This window comes from Anomaloglossus baeobatrachus, chromosome 6 (assembly GCF_048569485.1).
Source record: "Anomaloglossus baeobatrachus isolate aAnoBae1 chromosome 6, aAnoBae1.hap1, whole genome shotgun sequence".
Classification (NCBI taxonomy): domain Eukaryota; kingdom Metazoa; phylum Chordata; class Amphibia; order Anura; family Aromobatidae; genus Anomaloglossus; species Anomaloglossus baeobatrachus.
Genome location: NC_134358.1, coordinates 216,923,648 through 216,938,749, shown reverse-complemented (window position 1 = coordinate 216,938,749; position 15,102 = coordinate 216,923,648). Strand labels below are relative to the sequence as shown.

Below are 15,102 nucleotides of genomic sequence, written 5' to 3'. Positions count from 1 at the left end.
CATCTGGCTGAAAAAAAAAAGAAAAATCCATCAGAGAGATAGCAGTAATGTTAGGATCGGCCAAATCAACAGTTTGGTATATTCTGGGGGAAAAAATGAGCTTGGGAACTCAAACATGCCTGGATGTCCAAGTAAGACTATAGTGGTAGATGATCAGAGAATCCTTTCCTTAGTGAAGGGAAACCCCTTCACAACATCCACCCAAGTGAAGAACACTAGTCAAGAAGAAGGTGTTTCAGTATCTACCATAAAGCGAAGACTTCAGGAGAGCAAATACAGAGGGTTCACCACAAGGTGCAAACCATTAATTAGCCTTAAAAATAGAAAGGCCAGATTAGACTGGCAAAAACATCTAAAGAAGCTAGCTCAGTTCTGGAAAAGCATTCTTTGGACAAACTGAACGAACATTAACCTGTAACAGAGTAATGGAAGAAGAAAGTATGCAGAAGGCTTGGAAGGGCTCATGATCCAAAGCACACCACGTCCTCTGTAACACATGGTGGAGGCAGTGAGATGGCTGAGTATGCATGGCTTCCAATGGCACTGGATCATTAGTGTTTATTGATAATATGACTGAACACAGAAGCAGACAAATGAATTCTGAAGTGCACAGGGCTAAGCTTTCTGCTCAGATTCAATCAAATGCAGCAAGGTTGATTGGATGGCGCTTCACGGTACAAATGGACAATGACCCAAAATATACTACGAAAGCAATCCAGGAGTTTAAGGCGAAGTAGTGAAATACTCTGTAATGGCCAAGTCAATCACCAGATCTTAACACCATAGAGGTGCATTTCAGATAATTAACACAAAACTTAAGGCAGAAAGACCCACAGACAAGCAACAGCTGAAGTCAGCTGCAGTAAAGGCTGGCATAACATTGCAAAGGAGGAAACCAAGTGTTTGGTGACCTCCAAGGCTTCAGGCAGTGATTGCCTGTAAAGGATTCTCTATGAAGAATTAAAAATGAACATTTTTTTTTTTTTCCAAAACGTTTTTTATTGATTTTTCAAATTTGTAAAAACATGACAAGTATCATTGCAAAAGAAGAACATTCGTCTGACAAAATGTGACATAGAGGTGGGTGATACCCCAATTTGGAGTTCCATGTTGCTGTTCGATTTAAGATAGTATACAGTAACATTAAACCAAAACATAGGTAATGAAATATAATATAACATATGCAATACAATTCGTTAAATCTCTGTGTCGTCCCTGAATGATTTCAATTTTGCTAGCGTGTCTTGGTATTCCCAACCGTCTCGTCTCCCCCTCCCGCCAGAGCCCCCTCCTAGGTGATTCTCAGTTTACCCAGGCTGTCCTGAATATCGCTCAGGATATACCACTCCGAGTGAACAAAAGGTGCCATCAGGTTAATTATTTCTCCCTGTGTGAATTGGCTTTCAATAAAATGTCTCCATCTCACAAAAAACTTGGCTGTCAACCCATCTTTATCCCTCTCCGCTTCTAGTTTTTCCCACTTCAGAAGGTTGTGTAGTTCGCCCACAACCTCCTTTATGGATGGGCCCTCCCTTTGAATCCAGTGTTTTAAGATGCAACGCTTAGCTATCATGGCTATGTCATTCGTTATTGCGTATTTCCTCTTTTCCTGCGTGCTCGGTCCTCCTCCTACTCCTCCCTCAAAGGAGTGGAAAATCCACACCATTAAGTCTAGTTTGCTGAAAATTCCCCATGTTGACTGGGCAAATAGTCTGACTTGGTTCCAGAACCTAGCGATTGTCTCACATTCCCATAGCCCATGCAGCATATCCGTTTTTTCTTTTTGACACTTAGGACACCACCTATCCCTACCTGGTATGTTGAAACCTATAATGGCCCTATGTAGAATTCTGAATTGAGTGTCTCTCCATCTCTCATTGGTAATGTGTTTCCGCACTTGTACCCATCCTCTCAGTATATCATCCACCACTTCTTCCCTTCCCAATTGTTTCCCCCACGCTTTTAAAGTCCGACTATCCTCCCGAGAGATAAGCACCCCCCTTAGCGATCGATAAATTTTAGAGACATTTATACTTGTTACATCACATTCCAGTAACTCATCAATCGAACTTCTGTTCAGCTCTCTTCCAACCACACCCAGGTCTCCTATTATTCCATGTTTCAATTGTTCATACTGGATGACATGTGAGCTATTAAGGTTGTACTTATCCAGCACTTCCCGACCTGTCATCCACCTCCTGTCCTCCACATTCATAACATCTATCATTCTCCTGACTCCCCTCTCTTTCCATCTAGTAAATAGCTTGTTTTCTCGTCCCAGGGGAAAATTTGGGAATGCCCAGGGGTTCAAGTACTTGGACACTTTCCATGAGAGCCCCAGTTTTTTCCTTACCGACTTCCATGTTAGCATGGTGTCTCGGAATATAATTGAGTTCCTTATGTGCCCTTCAACCCTGGATAGTGGGGAGTGCAGAATGGACGTCAGATCCCACGGTGACGCATATTTAGTTTCCATCGCATGATCTGAGTGCCTACTCGTTCCTCTCACCCAATCAATTACATGCCTCATGATACATACAAGATTATACCCTTGGACATCTGGAAAGTTTAGACCTCCCTCCTCTGCTGACTTCATCAGCGTACGCAGCTTTATTCTGGGTTTCCTTCCCCTCCACAGAAATTCTGTATACGCGGAGTTGAGCTTATTCACATCCTTTAGTTTTAGCAATAGCGGGATTGTCTGGAAGGGATACAGCAGCCTAGGAAAGCTCATCATTTTTATCAGGTGACATCTTGCCAGTAATGGAAGTGGCAGACCTTTCCATCCCTTTAATTGAACTATAATTTTCCTGATTAGCGGTCCATAATTCAAGTTATAGATTGTTTCCACCGATCTTCCTATATGCACTCCCAGGTATTTAATTGAAGATTGTGCTATAGGAATTCCACATAGACAGCCATCCCTTATTTGTCCCCCCATTGTCCCATGATGCCCCTTTAGGAACATGATCTCGCATTTTTTTTTGTTCAGTTTGAAACCGGAGAATGAGCCAAATTTTTCAATCAAAGCAAGAGTCTGTGGCAAATCCGCACCGGGGTCCCCCATATAAAGTATGATGTCATCAGCAAAAAGCGCTGTCTTTACTTCTGAACCCCTTATCTTGATTCCTTTAAAGCTATTTTGTCCCTGTAGTATTCTTGACAACGGCTCGATTGCCAGGTTGAATAAAAGAGGAGATAATGGGCAGCCCTGTCTTGTTCCCTTCATCAAAGGGAACACGTCTGATAGAAAGCCCGGAGTGTGAACCCTAGCTCCCGAGTTGGCATAAAGGTTTCTAATGTAAAGTCTCATCTTGCCTACAATCCCTATGGCCTCCATTACCCTGTCTAACCACCCCCAATTTACATTATCAAACGCTTTTTCTGCGTCAAGTGTAACTAGGGCAGGTCTAGCCCCTCCCTCAGTGAGACCCAGTCTAACCGCGTCTACCACTAGAATTGTCTTTCGGATATTGGTAACGGCATTTCTCCCCTTAATAAACCCCACCTGGTGATTCGTAATGATCCTAGGTAAGATCTCGGCCAGTCTATTAGCCATGATCTTGGACATAATTTTTAAATCCTGATTTATGAGCGATATAGGTCTATAACTAGAGGGATCATCCAGGTCCTTGGTTCCCTTGGGGAGTAATTTAATATATGCTATGTTGGAATTTTTGGGTATTTCCGCCCCTCCCAGGAAAGCATTAAAGACTGAGGTTAGATCCGGCGAGATCAGATCCTTCAGAGCCTTATAGAATTCACTATTGAAACCGTCAGGTCCCGGTGCCTTGTTGGTGTTAAGCTCCCCAATTGTTCTCGTCACCTCCTCTACTGTGATATCTGCGTTTAAGGCACTCAAATCTTCTTCCGTCAAGCTAGGCATTTGGGCTTGTCTTAGCCACTCTGCCTCATCAGTCATGTCGTTATTCCCTGACCCATATAGTTTTCTATAGTAATCTCCCAACAGTTTATTAATGTCCTTAGGATCCGTAGTCACCTCTCCCCCCTTTGTTTTCAGTTTAGAGATCACTGTCATCTTTCTGCTGCCCCTTGCCAGATTGGCCAACATCCTTCCCGCCTTGTTGCCAAACCTATGTAAGTCAACCTCCTTGTGCGACCAGAATAGTTGTTCCTTTTTTTTGGCCCATTCGTCAAATCCCTCTTTTGCCTCCAACCATCTGCCTTTTGTCATGGGAGATCTATTTGTCCCATAATTTGTATATGCTACCCGTACTGCTTCACTATGGAAATTATAATTCTCATTGGTTTTCCGTTTGATCATGGCTGCGTACCCCACCAGACGGCCCCTTAGGACCGCTTTTGCCGTTTCCCAAAATATCACTGGGGACTCTCTATGTTCCTTATTGTCCTCTGCGAATTCTCCCCACCACTCCTGTAGCACCTTGTGGAAATTATCTTGCCTGAGAAGGAACGATGGGAATCTCCATATGATATCTGTACCTCTCCTGAATTTCTCTCTAATGCCCAATCTCACCGGACTATGATCAGAGATCACCATATTCTCTATCACACAATCTTGCGTTCCACTCAGTAAGTCTTGCGAGATCCAGAACTGATCAATACGTGACCAGCTATCATGAGGGTGAGAGAAGTGTGTATACTCTCTGTCATGTGGGTGAGTTAGTCTCCAGATGTCTTTCAGTCCTACGTCTTCTAATGTTACATCCCTATTGTCTAAACTCCTGCTCACATTAGCTGTCCCCTCCTCGCCCCTCCTCCTATCTTCAGCTGAGTCTGGGACAGTGTTAAAATCGCCTCCCACTATAATGTTAGCCTCCCCATCTGCTAATATGGTGGCCTTTATGTCATCATGGAATGTGATTTGTTGTGAATTTGGGCCATAGACATTATAAATACTGAGTTTACCCGCTGGACTAACGATTGTTAAGTGCTGCCACCTTCCATGGTCGTCTGCCTCATGTGCCACTACCTCATGACTGAATTGTTTATTTATTAGAATCATAGTGCCCGCTTTTCTACCTTGTGCCGCTGCCCCGTAAACGGTGCCCACCCAATGTTTCTTCATGCGGAAAAAGTCCTCCCCCCCCAAGTGGGTTTCCTGTAATAAGGCAATGTCTGTCTTTAGTCTTTTCAGATGTCTCAATATCATTGCTCGTTTGTTAGGTGATCTCAGCCCTTTAACATTCCACGTAGTTATCTGTATCATGTTAACCTGTGTATTCTGCTTTTACTACTCCCTCCCCTATGGGCCCCTGCATCAAGGAAGACGAGATGTTCGACACTAGAATCACAGTTGGTACCACAAAATCGACACTCCCTTTCCCCACCTTGCAAATATAACAAATACAACAAAAAGCATGTAACTGTAAAACATATTTTCCCTTCCGAGAAATCCACGGCGTTTCCCGCCACGTTGGTGAGCTCCCCTATTCCTAGCCAAAATATGTAGCTCCCTAATCACCCCCCAAAAAATATATGTTCTATCCCCGGACTAACTTGAATAAGCCTTTGAAAATTATGCAAAAATTAGCACAGTATGTCAAAACCTCAGCAAGATTCTCCAGTCCTACTTATCTCTGACTCCAGGTAGCCATCAGTCCGCCCAGAACAGGCCCACTTCATTTGAATTTGGATGATGTTCCTGGACAAAGGAGAAAAAGAAAAAAAGAAAAAAAAAGACCAAGGGGAGAGAAGATGGAGAAAGAAAGGAGAAGAACAAAAAAAAAAAAAAAAAAAAAAAAAAAAAAAAAAGAGGGGGGGAAGAGGACCCAGACTTTGGGATGTTTTCCTCTCTTTTCTCCCTTCCCCCTCCTCCTCTCACCTCCCCAACCCTCTCTCCGTAATGCATCCTCCTCAACGCCTCTCCCTGTTTGGGAAGAGAGAAAAAAAAAAAAAAAAAAAAAAAAACAGGCAAAAAAAGGAAAAACAATGAGCGAGTTCCAGTTCAGGTATCATGGTTTCTCTCCAAGGGTTGGTTCCTGTGTTCCAGGCGAGAATTATGCTGTCGACCCGGGCTTGGCCTCCTTTCCTCCCTGGTCTCGACTTGCTTTTGTCCCCCAAGACGTCCCACATCTCTTCCTGAGCTTGTGGGGGATCCTCTTCTATTATTCCCTTCTCCACTAGCTCCTTTTTCTTGCCTTTCTGACCTAGTCTTGTTGAGCTCTGCCATGAGAATGTTTTCTGCTTCTTTGTAGTCCTTGTAGTATACAAACGAGCCATTGGGGTTTCTAACTTTCAGTGTAGCAGGGTATAATAGCTGGCACTTTACTTTTTTGTTGTACAGAAATGAGCAAATTTTGGTAAATTCTTTTCTCCTTCTGGATACTTCCGCTGAATAATCCCCAAAAATTAGCAGTCTGTTGCCTTGATATTGTAGTGGACGCTTTCGTTCTCTAAAGGCCCTCAATATTTCCTCCTTATGCTTATAATCAAGGTACTTGACAATCACCTGCCTGGCTCTTATCGGGGTATTCTTGTTTGAGTTTTGGCCCTCTCCCTTATTCGCCTCCTGGTGTCTCAGTGGACCCACTCTGTGGGCTCTTTCAACTCTGAATTTCGCCTTTATGCCCAGGGCCTGCGGTAGCTCCAACTCGCATATATTATCCAACCGTCCAATCGACACAGACTCTGGCAACCCGACTATACGTAAGTTGTTTCGTCTCGATCTGTTTTCCAAATCGTCCGCTTTATCCTTCAAGTATTCATTAGATTTTGCTAGAGCTGCTATTTGTGCTTGCATAGCCAGTATTGTCTCCTCGGAGTCAGATATTCTCTGCTCTGATTCTGCCAGTCTAGAGGCATGGGCATTTATCTGTTTTTGCATATTAGCTAATGATGTTTGTATGGCTGCCTCAATAGCCACTTTAACCTCTTTTGACAAGTGTGATGTCACTTCTTCAGCCAGTTTTTTATAGTCCACATTAAGCTTTTGTGTGTACTTGTCTTGGCCTGCAGGTGGTGCTGTTTTCTTAGTTCTCTTTGTCTGGACTGGGCCACCACCTCCATCCCCCAATAGCTTGCAGGCTTGTGATGTTGGTGTAGTAGGCTGCTTTTTGTTTCCTTTGGAAGGGGTACTATGAATTCTTGCATTTGACTTCCTGTGAGTCTGAGTGGGATTAATCTCCCTGTGCTGTTTGTCAGTTTCATCCTCCAACACTGCTGTGTCTCTGAGCTGCCCTGCTTTGTCTGCATCTTCTCTCCCCTCTGCCTCCATATCTCCTTCATCCTCCCATTGCGATCCACCATCATCAGTCCCCTGCATCCACCTCTCTCCTGCTGTGTCCTCCTGTGACTCCTCGCTCATATCTTCCTTATCTCCTGTCTCCTCGCTCATATCTCCCTTATCTCTCCCCTTCCAGCTCTGTGTTTGCTTTTCTGTGTCTCTCACCATGCGTTCAGGCTCCTCCCCCATCAGGCTCGGTGCCATTATCTTATCTTCTCCTCTGTCCATATCAAAGCTTCTCCAGGCTGATTCACTGCTCCCAGAGCTTCTCAGGAGGTACCGTTCCATAGCTGTCTGCTTTAGGTAACCTCCTGTGCTGCTCTCTGTTTGGTGGCTCGTCCGGGGGGTCTGTTTTTAGTCGGTTTCTGTGAGGGGTGGCAGGAGCTTCTCCCCTAAGCTGCCACCTCAGCCAGGACAGGAACAGGAAGTCAACATTTTTTTATGGTAAAGGTGTCCAATTACCGTATTTTTCGCTTTATAAGACGCACTTTTGTTCCCCCATATATATATATACACACACACACACACACACACACACACTGCAGGGTCCAGGGGAGGTGGGGGCACTGCTGGGGGCAGGTGAACGCTGCGGCGGCAGTGTTTGATCTCCTGCTCATATAATATGCACAGCCGCTGTCCATCTCCGGTGGTGCTGAAATCGCACCGCAGTGACGGGCTGGAGGAGCGGTGCATATTATTTGTCCCTGCGCCCCCCTGTGATGGCACATGCACCCCCCTGTGTTAGATATGGCCCCCATGCTGCTACTCATTCTAAAATAAAAAAGCTTTACTTACCCCCTCCAGCGTTTCTCCCCGGTGTCCCTGCTTCCACTGTGATCAGGCACGCAGAGATCTCAGTCTGCTGTGCCGATCACATGACCGGCACTAGAACCAGGAAGTAGAGGAAGAGAAGCACGGCGGGAGACAGGAGGGAGATCAGCGCTGCAGGAGGTAAGGAAAGAGTGTTTTATTTTACTATGGGCAGCAGCCTGGGGGCGATATCTGACACAGGGGGACTTGTGCAATCTATATAGGTGCCATGGGTAGCACTATGGGGGCGATATCTAACACAGGGGGACTTGTGCGATCTATATAGAGGCCATGGGCAGCACTATGGGGGTGATATCTGACACAGGGGGACTTGTGCGATCTATATAGGGGCCATGGGTAGCACTATGGGGGCGATATCTAACAGGGGGACTTGTGCGATCTATATAGGGGCCATGGGCAGCACTATGGGGGCGATTTCTAACACAGGGGGACTTGTGCGATCTATAGGGGCCATGGGCAGCACAGGGGAACGTGTGCCATCACAAGGGGGCTATATTCAATATAAGGGGGCCATATCCAGATTAAGGGGGGCTAATTTTAGGATGAGGGGCTATGAGGGACATATACCCTATATGATTTGTTAGAGGGACACTGGCATAAGATGGACCCCATTTAAAATTAAAAAAAAAAAAATTCTCTTTTTTTCCTTCACCAAATTTGGGGGTGCGTCTTATAATCAGGTGCGTCTTATAAAGCGAAAAATACGGTACATTTGAGCCACTGAAATGAGGAGGCTTTGTAGAAAAATGATTATAGCCTAAACGCGTCACAGCATATTTTTGTCCAACCCCATTAAACCTGAAAGTCTCCACTTCAATTGCATCTCAGAGGCCAAATCACGAAGATTCAGTCACTGTCCAAATATTCCTGAACCTAACTGTACAAAGTGTTATGAAAAGAAGGGAATTTTGTTTACTTACCGTAAATTCCTTTTCTTCTAGCTCCTATTGGGAGACCCAGACAATTGGGTGTATAGCTTCTGCCTCCGGAGGCCACACAAAGTATTACACTTTAAAAAGTGTAACCCCTCCCCTCTGCTATACACCCTCCCGTGCATCACGGGCTCCTCAGTTTTGGTGCAAAAGCAGGAAGGAGGAAACTTATAAATTGGTCTAAGGTAAATTCAATCCGAAGGATGTTCGGAGAACTGAAAACATGAACCAAAGAACAATTGAACATGAACAACATGTGTACACAAAAGAACAACAGCCCGAAGGGAACAGGGGCGGGTGCTGGGTCTCCCAATAGGAGCTAGAAGAAAAGGAATTTACGGTAAGTAAACAAAATTCCCTTCTTCTTTGTCGCTCCATTGGGAGACCCAGACAATTGGGATGTCCAAAAGCAATCCCTGGGTGGGTAAAAGAATACCTCGATAAAAGAGCCGAAAAACGGCCCCTTCTTACAGGTGAGCAACTGCCGCCTGAAGGACTCGCCTACCTAGGCTGGCATCTGCCGAAGCATAGGTATGCACCTGATAGTGTTTCGTGAAAGTGTGCAGACTCGACCATGTAGCCGCCTGACACACCTGCCGAGCCGTAGCCTGGTGTCGCAATGCCCAGGACGCACCCACGGCTCTGGTAGAATGGGCCTTCAGCCCTGCAGGAATCGGAAGCCCAAAAGAACGGTAGGCTTCAAGAATCGGTTCCTCGATTCACCGAGCCAAGGTTGACTTGAAAACCTGAAATCCCTTACTCTGGTCCGCGATAAGGACAAGAGTGCATCAGACCGGCGCAGGGGCGCCGTGCGAGAAATGTAGAGCCGGAGTGCTCTCACCAGATCTAATAAATGCAAATCCTTTTCACATTGGTGAACTGGATGCGGACCCAAAGAGGGTAAGACGAAACGGGGATACCTTAGGGAGAAAGTCCGTGACCGGACGTAGAACCACCCTATCCTGGTGAAACACCAGGAAGGGGGCTTTGCATGACAGCGCTGCCAGCTGAGATACTCTTCTGAGTGATGTGACTGCCACTAGGAAGGCCACCCTTTGCAAGGCAAATGGCCAGGGAGTAAAACCCTGATCAGAGCACCAGGATAAGAAGATCCTCCAAGTCCTGTGATAGATCTTGGCGGACGTTGGTTTCCTGGCCTGTCTCATGGCGGCAATGACATCTGGAGATATCCCTGATGACGCTAGGAGCCACCACACAGTGAGGATTAGAGCCGTAGAATTCAGAAGGAAATATGGCCCTTAAGGCAGCAAGTCTGGTCGGTCTGGGAGAGTCCACGGTTGACCCACCGTGAGGTGCCACAGATCCGGGTACCACTATCACCTCGGCCAGTCTGGAGCAACGAGGATGGCACGGCGACAGTCTGACCTGATCTTGCGTAACACTCTGGGCAGTAGTGCCAGAGGAGGAAATACATAAGGCAGTCGAAACTGCGACCAGTCGTGAACTAGCGCGTCTGCCGCCAGAGCTCTGTGATCCTTGGACCGAGCCATGAATGCCGGGACTTTGTTGTAGTGCTGAGACGCCATTAGATCGACGTCCGGCGTTCCCCAACGGCAACAGATCTCTAGAAACACGTGCGGGTGAAGACCATTCCCCTGCGTCCATGCCCTGGCGACTGAGAAAAATCTGCTTCCCAGTTTTCTACGCCCAGGATGTGAACTGCGGAGATGTTGGAGGCTGTGGCTTCCGCCCACAGCCGAATCCGCCGAACTGCTCTGAAAGCTTGATGACTGCGTGTGCCGCCCTGGTGGTTGATGTACGCAACTGCCTTGGCGTTGTCCGACTGAATTCGGATCTGCCTGCCGTCCAGCTACCGCTGGAACAGCCTTAGGGCTAGATCCACTGCCCTTATCTCCAGAACATTGAACCGAGGGGAGGACTCTATCGGAGTCCAGGTTCCCTGAGCCGAGTGGTGGAGGAAGACCGTTCCCCACCCTGACAGACTCGCGTCCGTCGTGACCCCAGCCCCGGTTGGGGGCCGGAAGGATTTTTCCTTCGCCCAGGAAGTGGAAAGAAGACACCACTGAAGAGAGGTTTTGCTGCAAGGGAAAGAGAGACGTTCTTGTCTAGGGACGTCGACCTCCTGTCCCATTTGCGGTGTCCGATAGAATCGGACGCAGACGAAACTGCGCAAGGGAACTGCCTCCCTTGCTGCCACCATCTTCCTGGGACAGTGCATGAGGCGCCTCAAGGGGTGACTGGGCCCGAAGGAGAGATTGCACCCCTGTCTGTAGTGAACGCTGACTATGCAGCGGAAGCTTCACTATCGCTGAGAGAGTATAATACTCCATCCCGAGATAAGTCAGTGATTGGGTCGGTGTCAGTTTTGACCTTGGAATTTTGATGATCCACCCGAACCCCTGGAGAGTCTCCAGACCAATGGTCAGGTTGTGTTGACATGCCACCCAGGAGGGTGTCTTGACTAGAGGATCGTCTAGGTAAATGATCACCGAGTGGCCCTGTAGGACCGCCACCACTGCTGCCATGACCTTGGTGAAGACCCGTGGGGCTGTCGCCAGGCCGAATGGCAGTGCCACGAACTGAAAGTGTTCATCCCTGATGGTGAAACGCAGAAAGCGTTGAAGCTCGGGTGCGATCGGCACATGGAGATAAGCATCTTTGATGTCAATTGATGCTAGGAAGTCTCCTTGTGACATCGAGGCTTCAGAGTGTTCACCGCCTGAAAAAGTGCATCGGCTCACTCGGGGGGCGGAGATGTTCTGAAGAAACGAGTCTGAGGACGAGAGCAGAGCTGTATCCTGTAACCGTGAGACAGAATGTCTCTCATCCATCGGTCTTGGACTGGGGCAAGGACGAGACTGTCTAGTAACTTCATCCAATTGCTCGCCAAACAAACGGTCGCCAGAAAATGGCAAACCGGTTAAGAACTTCTTGGAAGCAGAGCCTGCCTTCCATTCACGTAGCCACATGGCCCTGCAGACTGCCACTGAATTGGTTGATGCTACCGCTGTACGGCTCGCAGAGTCCAGGAACGGCGTTCATGGCGTAGAACGAAAAAACCTACGCCTGAGAAGTGAAGGACACAACCTGCGTGGCAGAGTTATGTGCAACCGCAATAATCTCAGCCAGAGAAGCTGAGATAGCTTGGAGTGCCCTCACGGCTGCGAAGGCTGGAGCAAAAGATGCGACTATGGCTTCATAGATGGATTTCATCATAAGCGTTATTTGCCTGTCAGTGGCATTCGTGAGAGATGGACATCTGCCCCTAATACTACGGATCTAGCCGCCAGCCTAGAGACTGGAGGATCCACCCTGTGACACTGAGCCCAACCCTTAAGCCCGTCAGGGGGGAAAAGGGTAACGCGTGTCAATAAGGCGCTTAGTAAGCGCTTGTCCGTCAAGTTCTGTGCTACTGGACGGCCCCTCTGGAGTTAGAGTGATCGAAAACACGCACTCCTGATGAATTCGGGGAAGGTTCCCAGCGGGCCCGCTTAGCCTATCATAGGCCGCGGTCCGTGACGGAGTTCTCACCGTGGGATCTGGGTGTTACCCCAGGATGTTGTACCGACCCAGAGGGACCCGGGAGCGATGAACTCACAGCTCCCTGGCCCTGTGTTATCGGTCTGGACTGCAAGGCTTCCAGTATCTTAGCAGACCCTCTGTCCATAGACTGAGTCCTGGAATGTGAAAGCTATTCAGAGATTTGCTGATTCCATCATGCAAACTCTGTCGCTGTCATCTGTGCAGTGCCTGTAATATAGCCGCACAAGAGGTACCGGTTGTAAAATAAGCCAGTGCCTTGGCACCCTTACTCTTTAAGAGCAGACAACAGCATGTCGTCCGCAGAGTAATCTGTGAGGGTATACAGCCAAAAGCAAATAATGCTGCCGAACAGTGAGATCATATAAATAAACATAGATTATATATATATATATATATATATATATATATATATATATACACACACACTGCGGCACCAAGGGGGGGACAGCACCTGAAAAACTGGTGCCCCCCAGTGCTCAGTGAGGGGGAAGGAGGATACCAATGTATGCTCCAGCCCTCCCTGCCGACGTCCAGTCGGCCGTCCCGTCGTTACCCCTGACTGGCAGGCCCTAGAACGGGAGTATATGGCACTAGGCCGTAAGAGCCGGGGGCTAAATTTAAAAACGCGGCCGGCAAACATGGCGCGGTCGGCGCGGTAGTCCCAGTCTCACAAACCAGTCAGCAACCGCTGCGGCGTTTGTAACACAGATGCTGCATGCACCGTCCCTCAGGGGACACAGAGTACCTTATGATGCAGGGCTCTGTCCCTGTAGTCACAAAAGTGCGGGAATCTGGTGGCCTATAGTGATCAGTGAGGGGGGCGGAGGACAGCGAGGTGCGCTCCAGCCCTCACTGTCGGCATCATACCGACCGTCCCGCCTTTCTCCCTGACTGGCAGGCTCAGGGGCGGGAGTTTAACACACTAGGCCGCAAAAGCCGGGGACTAAAGTAAAAACCGCGGCCGGCAAACAGGCACGGTCGGCGCGGCAGTCCCAGACAAAAAAATCCACACCGCAGTCGCAGCTGCGTCTGAGGCCAAGGTGCTTCATGCACCGTCCCAACGGGGACACAGAGTACCTGTAGATGCAGGGCCATGTCCCTGACGATACTCCGTCTCCTGTCCGGCAGATTCCCCCAGGGGCTGCGGATGTGGCTTGTGGCCACCAGATTCCCTGCCCCGGGTCTCCCTCAGCTGCAGCCAGAAGTTGCTGAAAACATGGCTGACGGCGTTCTCTGAGGAGGAGGGAGGCGTGGGCGTAGTCACAAAAAGTGCGGGAATCTGGTGCCCCAGCGTGAGTAGTGAGGGGGGCAGAGGACAGCTCAGTGTACTCCAGCTCTCACTGTCGGCGTCATACCGACCGTCCCGCCCTTTTCCCTGACTGGCAGGCCTGGGGGCGGGAGAATCCCATACTAGGCCGCAAAAGCCGGGGACTAAAGTTAAAACCGCGGCCGGCCGGCAGTGCACGGTCGGCGCGGTAGTCCCGGACCCATACCCACGCCGCAGTCGCTGCAGCGTCTGGGCCCAAGGTGCTTTATGCGCCGTCCCAACGGGGACACAGAGTACCTGTGGATGCAGGGCCATGTCCCTGACGATACTCCGTCTCCTGTCCGGCAGATTCCCCCAGGGGCTGCGGAGGGAGACCGGTCCCAGTGTCTGGATGACCGGATAGGATCCCACTTCCCCAGAGCCCCTAAGGGATGGGGAAGGAAAACAGCATGTGGCTCCTGCCTTTGTACCCGCAATGGGTACCTCAACCTTAACAGCACCGCCGACTCAGAGTGGGGTGAGAAGGGAGCATGCCGGGGGCCCTGTTATGGGCCCTCTTTTCTTCCATCCGATATAGTCAGCAGCTGCTGCTGACTAAGATGTGGAGCTTGCGTGAATGTGTGCCTCCTTCAACACAAAGCATAAAACTGAGGAGCCCGTGATGCACGGGAGGGTGTATAGCAGAGGGGAGGGGTTACACTTTTTAAAGTGTAATACTTTGTGTGGCCTCCGGAGGCAGAAGCTATACACCCAATTGTCTGGGTCTCCCAATGGAGCGACAAAGAAATGTAAGTAAATATGATCAAAAATTATGACACATCTTAGAAACTAGGATGGTAGAGGACACAAGTATTCCCACTTATTTTCCGGCATGTTGAGTTTCTTGTAATAAAATGTTATATGATCATTTCATCTCTCTTGTGACATTACATTGTACCCAACATTGCATCCTTAAAGGGAACCAAACATCAGCATTTTCCTATATAAGGTGCAGCCAGTGCAGTACTGGCACTATCAGGCACATTGTGTACATACCATTTAGTGGGCAGCTCGGGTGTTTAGGCTGTGAAATTCAACTGCATAAAGTTTGAAAATTCATGCACTTTTTGATTGACATGTGCACCTTGCTGCTAATGTCCGGGCGGGTTATGCACGTATATCCCCGCCCCCCCACTGCCTGTTCCTCCCTCCCTCTGGCTGTATGTAAATTTCTAATCTTCAGTCACACGGCGTCGGAGTTAGCGCCTGCGCAATGTTTCTGAAGCCCACAGTATTATGGTGCATGAGAGGGCGGCGCATGCAACCTCGCTTCTTCAGATCTGTTGTGACCGCGGGAGCGC

General features: G+C 48.5%; 1 protein-coding gene across 2 annotated transcripts in view; it reads right to left on the bottom strand.

Moving 5' to 3' along the window:
- The window catches only part of TDP2 (tyrosyl-DNA phosphodiesterase 2), a 51,487-nt gene that overhangs the window by 17,657 nt on the left and 18,728 nt on the right, over nucleotides 1–15,102 (bottom strand). The gene's annotated exons all lie outside the window — the stretch shown is intronic.